We start from the raw sequence: 8,802 nt of genomic DNA on the forward strand, positions 1-8,802 counted from the left end.
TAAACAAGTGGGTCTACATCAAACTAAAAAGCTTCTGTGCAGCAATGGAAGCCATCAACAAAATGAAAAGGCAATCTACTGAATGGGAGAAAATATTTGCAAACAATATCATGGATAAGGGCTTAATGCCTAAAATGTACAAAGAACTCACACAACTCAATTGAAAAGAAACAATCTGATTTTTTAAAAGGGGAAAAAAGTTAGAGGACTAAATGACAAAAATGAAGGGATTAAAAGGACAAGTTGATAGTCATAAAATAGTCACAGAGATGTAAAGAACAGCATAGCAAATACAGTCAATAGTATTGTAATAACTATTATGGGGCCAAGTGAATACCAGCAATATTGGGAGAACACTTTGTAAAGTATATGACTAACTGCTATGCTATACACCTGAAACTAACACAAAATAATACTGAATGTAAACTGTAATAGAGAAATTAAAATTTTAAAAATTAAAAAAATAATAAAAAACAGGCAGAGGAACTGAATAAACATTTTTCCAAAAGAAGACATACAAATGGCCAATAGGTACATGAAAAGGTGCTCAACATCACTAATCACCATGGAAACGCAAATTAAAACCACAATGAAATATATATATCACCTTACACCTGATAGAATGATTATCATCAAAAACACAAGAGAGCTCGACCTGGATTTGCTCAGTAGATAGAGCACTGGCCTGCAGACTGAAGGGTCCCAAGTTCGATTCCGGTCAAGGGCACATGTCCAGGTTGCGGGCTCAATCCCCAGTGTGAGGTGTGCAGGAGGCAGCTGATTGATGAGTCTCTCTCATTATTGATGTTTCTAACTCTCCCTCTCCCTTCCCCTCTGAAATCAATAAAAATATATATTTTTAAAAACACACAAGAGATAGCAAGTGGTGGTGAGGATGTGGAGAAAAGGGAACACTTGTGCACTGTGGGTAAATCGGTGCACTATGGAATACAGTATGGAGGTTGTTCCAAAAATTAAAAATGGATATGTGGGGGAAATGAAATCAGGATCTCAAAAAGGCATCTGCACTCTATGTTCACTATATTATTTACAACAGTCAACCTAAATGTCCACGAAAGAAGAAATGGGTAAAGAAAATATATGTGTACACACACACACACACACATACACACACACAAATATTATTATTATGCAATCATAATCTAAACACACACACACACACTAAAAAAAACTAACTCATAGAAACAGAGAACAGATTGGTGGTTGCCAGAAGCAGGGGTGGGGGACATGGGAAGGGTGGAGGTGGGTGAAATGGGTGAAAGTGGTCAGAAGGGACAATTTCACATTATAAGTTCTGGGGATATAATGTACAGAATGATGAGTACAGTTAGCAATGTTGCATTGTGCACTTAGAAATGACTAAGAGAATAAATCAGCAATATTGTATTGTACAGCCCTAACCGGTTTTGCTCAGTAGATAGAGCGTCGGCCTGCAGACTCAAGGGTCCCAGGCTCAATTCCGGCCAAAGGCATGTACCTTGGTTGCGGGCACATACCCAGTGGGGAGTGTGCAGGAGGCAGCTGATCGATGTTTCTCTCTCACCCATGTTTCTAACTCTCTATCCCTCTCCCTTTCTCTCTGTAAAAAAATCAATAAAGCCGAAACCGGTTTGGCTCAGTGGATAGAGCGTCGGCCTGCGGACTGAAAGGTCCCGGGTTCGATTCCGGTTAGGGGCATGTACCTGGGTTGCGGGCACATCCCCAGTGAGAGATGTGCAGGAGGCAGCTGATCGATATTTCTCTCTCATCAATGTTTCTAACTCTCTATCCCTCTCCCTTCCTCTCTGTAAAAAATCAATAAAAAATATTTTTTTAAAAAAATCAATAAAATATATTAAAAAATATTGTATTGTACATTTGAAAGTTACTAAGAGAATAGATCTTAAAAGTTCTTATCACAAGAACAAATGTGTAACTATGAAATAATAAATGTTAACTAGACTTATTGTGGTAATCATGTCACAATATATACATATATCAAATCATTATACTATTAACCAATGAAATTTTAAAAAAAAAACCTAAGGGTAGAACATTCAAATAAAATAAAAAAGTAAATGGCACCTGAGTAGCCAATGGCTCACCTGCCATCAGGAGTCAGGAGAGGCTCCAGCTTAAGGTGAAAAGCCATCAACAAAATGAAAAGCCAACCTACTGAACTGGAGAAAATATTTGCAAACAATATCGTGGGTAAGGGGGGGTAACCCCTAAAATGTACAAAGAACTCACACAACTCAATAGCAAAAGGCTGAGGGACGGGGGGGGGGGGGGCATCTGACCCCTCTGTGCCTCAGTGGTCTCATCCGTAAGCAGAGAAAATGCAGTGCTACCTGCATGCACCGTGGAGGGGCCACATCAACTGAAGAGCTCCCTCCCCTCTGCCAGGAGGCCTGGAGGCAAGAGGCATCCTGTTTCACTTTCCTCCCCAAGCAGAGCTGCCACTCAAGGGTGTTTGCCTGCCAGTTGGGCCATTTCTAACCAAACTCCCTGTGTTACAGAATTTACCAGGCGACTGAAAAATACACAGGAGTACTTGGAGATACAGGAAAAACCCATTCATTTTCAGATATTTCTCATATACTAGTACAGTGACTCAGGGGAGACTGTTTCTCTCCAAATCCTGAGCAAACCAATATGGAGGAAGCTCTCCCTTTATACCCTTTGGTTTCTTAGTCCCCCAAATATGGATGGGAATTCTGGACCTTTTGTGGGCTTTGTGTTGGGATGGGGGCCATGAGACCACACCTGAAGGCCTGGCCTGGCACCAGCGCTGGTAACCTCTGGGGGTTGTGTATTGGCCATGGTTTATGGCCTCTATAAAATGGGAGTACTTAGGTAAACAGGTTTTGCAAGACCAGATTGTGGAGAAAGGGGCAGTGACTTAATTATAGGCTATCAAGAATGTCCATTAGGTTACTGCACAGATTCAGATTGCTAGCCCCCAAAATGTCTTATTTTCCCCATCACCTGAATCATCATAGACAGTAGGAGCCGGCAGAGGGCTGGAGCAGACCCTCTCTCTAATCCCCTGGCTCTGTGATCCACATGTCTACAGCTTTCTGAATTCATCGTTCCAGAGACTAACGGCCCAGGCAGAGCGGCCACCGTGAGGGGCAGGACGCCAACCCCTGGATTAATGAGGAATGCTGAAGCCCCTCGCTGTCGCAGCCCCTCCCTCTGCAGCACTGTATTTCCAGAAGAAATATACACTGCAGCCGAGAGAACAGGGTGTAAATCTTTCCTCCCGCCAAGCAACGCAGAACAGAAATCTATAGAGGCAAATCCTTGATGTCCAAAGATGTGGACTTTTTAAAAATCCAATTTGCCAGGTTCCACCTTACTGCCTTGCACCAGCCCCCGCGGAGGCTTACTTAAAGGGATACGGGAGACAGATGCTTGCAGCTGGCCTTGCCATCCGAGTTCCTCAAGTAGGACCAGTCTATCTCCTTCTCAACTCCCGAGGGAAGCATTTTCTCTGCGTAGAGCAGGGGTGGGGCACATCCAGCCCACAGGCCCACGAAATCATTTGGTCTGGCCCTGCCAAGGCATTAGGGATGAGTTCATTGAATGCTTGACCAAATATAGCAGGCAAATTTTTAAGATGATACTTTTGCCGGGCTCGTGTTATAAATACCCATATGGCCCTTGGCAGAAAAGAGTTCTCCACCTCTGGCATAGAGGAAGTGCTGAGAGCCACCTTCTCAGAGCCAGGCCCTTATCTTAGAGTGGGAAACTGGGGCCCAGAGACGGGGGTGCATGAGACCTTCAAGTATGGCTGGGCACTGGTGAGGCTTGAAGACAGGCTTGTCCCCAGCACTCTGGTCCCCACCCAGACTGTCCAAGAACAGGACAGAGGCGTCGCCCTCAGGGAGAATGCTGCAGCAGAGCTGGCCGCTGGGGTTCCAGCCTTCTTCCTCCCCAAGAAACTGCAAGCCCCTGGCTGGGCCGCTACAAGAGAATGCCGTGCGCGCAGGCTCTGCAGAGACACTGCAGCACGGATGGGTGGGCATCGCCACGCACATGTGAACAGCAGCAAGCCCTGCAGATTCAGCTTCCCGGCGAAGGCTGAATCCTATAAACAAGATTACCACCCCCATTAGACCTTCTCTAAGAAGAAAGTGACCTCTCCAGTTGATGTGGCAGCAGGCTTTTTTCATGCTTCCGCAAGGATACAGCCCTGACAACAAAGCAGGCAGCATCCAAGCCTGTGCCCACAGCGCCCCCTCGTGGGAGTCTGTGAGGCTTATCAGCCCTCTTTATTCCGCCAAAGGGAAGGTCCGCGATGGGGTATAGCACTACCCTTTCTAGTCCCCATAACTACCCCTCCTGGACTGCCTTCCCCTCGATCCCCCTAGCTCAGTTTTCTCAAACTTCAGCCCACGTCAGAATCGCCTGGAGAACTCGTTAAAATGCAGGCTGCTGGGCCCCACCCTCAGTTTGTGATTAGTTCTGGAGTGGGCCTGAGAACCTGCATTTCTAAACGTTCCCAGTTGCTGATGCTGCCTGTTCAGGACCCCTTTGGGAGAAGCACTGCCCTGCTAATCTCTCTGCAACCATCAAAACTCAGTACAAGCTCCTTAGAAGTTCCAAGAGTGTCCAGAGCTGTGTCACAGAACGTCAAAGCTCTGTCATTTGACCAAGTGCCTTAACCTCTTTGAGCCTCAATCTCTGTCTATAAAATGGGGATAAGAGCCCTCGCTGGTTTCATTCAGTGGATAGAGCATCTGCCTGCAGACTGAAGGGGCCCGGTTTTCATTCAGGTCACGGATTCATGCCCAGGTTGCAGGCTCGATTCCCAGTAGGGGGTGTGCAGGAGACAGCCAATAAATGATTCTCTCTCATCATGGATGTTTCTATCTCTCTCTCCCTCTCCCTTCCTCTCTGAAATCAATAGAAAATATATTTTAAAAATAAATACAAATTTTAAAAATAAATAAATAAGAATAGTACCTCCCTCATAGAGTAGTTATAGAAGGTAAATAAGATAGTTTGCACAACAGGCTTACTATGTGCCTGGCACCTAGAAAACTATTCTGCTGTCATCACTATTTTATTAGCAGAAGTAATAGTACTATCGCTGTTTATATGCCAGCTTCTTGTGGCCAGAGACCAGGTCTCCTGCTTAGAGACACACAATTCTCATAGGCAGAAGGGACCTCAGACTCTTCAGTTCCGTTTCCCTAGCCTAGCTGATCAGCATACCAATCTGGAAGTTGTTCAACTTCAGATGCTTGGGTTCCTGGGACCAGGGGCCTTGGGCATTTGTATTTTAAACAAGCCCCCACATGCCAGGCTTGGGAACCACTTATCTAGCCCTTGTACCACACCTAGACAGGGAAATGGAGGCCCAAAAAAGGGAAGTCCCTTGCCAATTCCATGGCCCCTGCTGGCTGGAGGAGGGGTAGGGGTCAGAAAGTAGGTCTCCAGATGCCGGTCTAGCTTTTTCCCACGCTAAACTGCATGGATTCCATCTCATCTACCCCTAACCTCCTGCGCAAATCCCCTCTCCTACATACATGGTGAGCAGCCCAACAGCTCAAATATCTCCCACGCAGAGGAATTCAGCATGTGCCAAGGACACTCAATCCATTGCTGAACATCTAATTCTCCAGCGGATTCATTCAACCACGTTATTGGAGAGAAATCCTCGGCATAGCAGGTCCTCCCTGACCACCTCGCTGATGAGCTCTCCTGTCTCATTTCCCACCAGAACCTCGCTTGTACCCTATCTCCCAACCAGACCGTGGAGTTTGTTGTTCTGGGGGTCTCACTGCTGCAATGTCTGGCCTACAGACATTTAGAGGTGAGTGGGCGTGCAAGGTCAAATGAAAGTGTGGGAGTCTGCTCGCTCCCTAGACCCACACTAGGGCTCGAGAACTCAGGGAAGCCTCTGCTTTGTCAGCACGAACGAGCCAAAGTGGGATGCCTCTGTACTCTGGCAGCCAACCTGAAGTCTATTTTTGAAACAGAATTTCTCCTACCAGAGATGCATTGTGCAAGCTGCTGGAAGCCACCAGTCACCACAGGGCCTTCGGCTCACTGATAAGAAAATGCCTACCTGCGCTCTGCTCCCACCCGCCCCAATCTGGTCTCCTCTTCCCTCAGCAGAACGACTGGAATTGCCTCACACCACAGCTGCCTGCTCTTCCCAGCCCCGTGTTCCTTCCCATCTTCCATGGCGCCAAGTGAGACCCCTGCTCCTGTGTCCAGATCAATCACGTGTCTTGCCCCACTTGGTGTTCTCTCAGAAGCCAGCCAATACCAGCCCCCTGCACTGATCCTCTCGCCTCTGGATCCCTATGACATAACTTAACACAATTACGCACTGTCTGGTGCTTCCTGGTAAGGAGCAGAAGCCAGGTCTTAAGACTGTTTCAAGTTGCTAAACCCACTGTGAGCTTTGAGGGGAGGAACTGCTCCTTCATCCATCTCCCAGGACAGGGACTAGCACACAGCTCAGTAATAAATGGGGAATTCAGTCGGCCATCTAACTTGTTCAATGATCCCCTGGCAACAGACACCTTGCTGAGCACATAGTAGGCCTATAAATCATGAGTCATAGATACCACTATATGTCCTACAGAAAACAGCTACTCAATATTTGAGTAAATGAGTAAGTGCCCAACAAAGACTCTGGGGCCATACAATTGCAGTCCAATCTCAGCTCCATCACTTAGGTGGTGGGGCTCGAAACCCTCTCCAACAGGGGTCTGGTTAAGACCTCTTAGGGTTATTGTGCAGATTAAAGGAGATAGTTTATAGAGTTAACAGCAGCTGCCTCGGCTCCAAGAGTATGATGTATTTAAGATGTTGCTTTTCCTCGCCCGCAAGTCTGGCTCTTAGGAGGATGGGCCCTGCCAGGGGACAATGCTGCAAACTCACAGGACTGGTTGCTGCTGCTGTCATCCCGTTTTCTCCCCAGCTGCCCTTGTGGTGACACCACACACATATCCTCCCCGGCTGCCCCCGAAGCCCAACTCCCCTCCCCACCCCCCTTCCCTCCCTCACCTTTCCATTACTACTTTGCTTGGAGGCAGGGGTTGGTTGCAGGAAGCAACAGATTTTGGGGAACAGAATCTTCCTGAACCATAGTAAAATTTTGGTCATTATTCTAAGAGTACTGGGACATCACAGGAAAGTTTTAACACGAAAAAGCATGAGTTGTGGGAGGATCCTTCTCTGCAGGAGAAAAGGACTGAAGAGAACAGGAGTGCAGAAGGTGGCCAGGGAACTCCGGAGAGGTGGTGTGTGCTGGTGCAGAGGTGGAGAATGGTGTAGATTTTACACTTTAGAAGCCCAAGTTGTAAGGAATTCATGGCGAGTTGGATTCTGGAGAGGGGGAGACGCAAGGAGAGCTATCAAGGGGCGTGGGGGGGGGGGGAGAAGATGTTGCCTTTCAAGTAGCCCAAAATAATCAGCTTTCGAGGAAGAAAGCTGAGCGTTAAAAGGTGCCCGATAATCTGGCATGTGCAGCTACAAAAGGAATTCAGGGGTGTAGTTCTAAGGCAAGCTATAAAGCACCCCACTCTTCACTGGACTCTTCAGGCTTCAGAACCACCTCTAGCTGCTCACCATCCTCTAATGACTCCTGCTACCTCTCCCAAAGCTTCAACCCCCACCCCCACCCCCCCAGCTAGTAGCAAGTTGAAGGGGGAGATGTGCTCTCCCTGTTGCAACCTTGCATTTTTATGGCTTTCAAAGCCTGTTGACAGCAGCAGTGTGGTCTGATTATTGTCAGGGCCAAGGAAGTGCTGAATCTCCAAGAACCCTGAAGTTCAATAACACAATTGCCTACAATTTAATGAGAATTTCTGCAAGTTCCTGCTTCCAGTCACACTTGCTTAGCACTTGTTTCAAAGATGCATCATCATTTGCCCATCAAAACAACCTCGTGTGTCAGGTCAGCAGACCAAATACCCTTGGGAGCCCCAATTTAAACCCAATCAGGGGACCAAGTGACTTGCCCACTCAGCTGGACAAGGTGTAAGGAGCATGCAGAGGGGACACAAGACCCCCAGGAGACGAGGGTGCAAGCTAGCTGCAATAGTGGCCATGGGAACCGGAGAGCAAATAGCTGTCCTGAGGCTCCTAGCCCACCTGTAAACTACCAAGTGCCCCAGGCAGGAAGGGCCAGCTGATACTTCCAGATAGAGGCTAGGAATCTGGATTTTTATGTAAAATCTGTCCTTTCAAAATGCTCTGCATGTTTAAAAGCTTACAAAAACAGCCAATTTGTGACTTTCACAACATCCCAGCCCAGGCAGAGCTAATCACAATTCCCTTCTCCAGAGGTTATGGCTACTAACTGCTCTCCCTGAGCACATCCCGTTAACAAAGCTCTACAGCCCTGGCTGGTGTGGGTCAGTGGTTAGAGTGTTCATGCACCAAAGGGTCTGTTCTGATCCCCAGGGTCCTGATCGGGGTGCATGCTGGAGGTAACCAATCGATGGGTCTCTTACACTGATGTTTCCGTCTCCCCTTTCCCCCCCTAAAAACCAATGAAAAGCTGAAACCGGTTTGGCTCAGTGGATAGAGCGTCGGCCTGCGGACTGAAAGGTCCCGGGTTCGATTCCGGTCAAGGGCATGTACCTGGGTTGCGGGCACATCCCCAATGGGAGATGTGCAGGAGGCAGCTGATCGATGTTTCTCTCTCATTGATGTTTCTAACTCTCTATCTCTCTTCCTTCCTCTCTGTAAAACATCAATAAAATATATATATATATATATACAATGAAAAAATAGCCTCAGGTGGATTAACAAAGCAAAAAATTCCCCACTCAT

This window comes from Myotis nattereri (assembly GCF_964212035.1).
Source record: "Myotis nattereri genome assembly, chromosome: 13".
Classification (NCBI taxonomy): domain Eukaryota; kingdom Metazoa; phylum Chordata; class Mammalia; order Chiroptera; family Vespertilionidae; genus Myotis; species Myotis nattereri.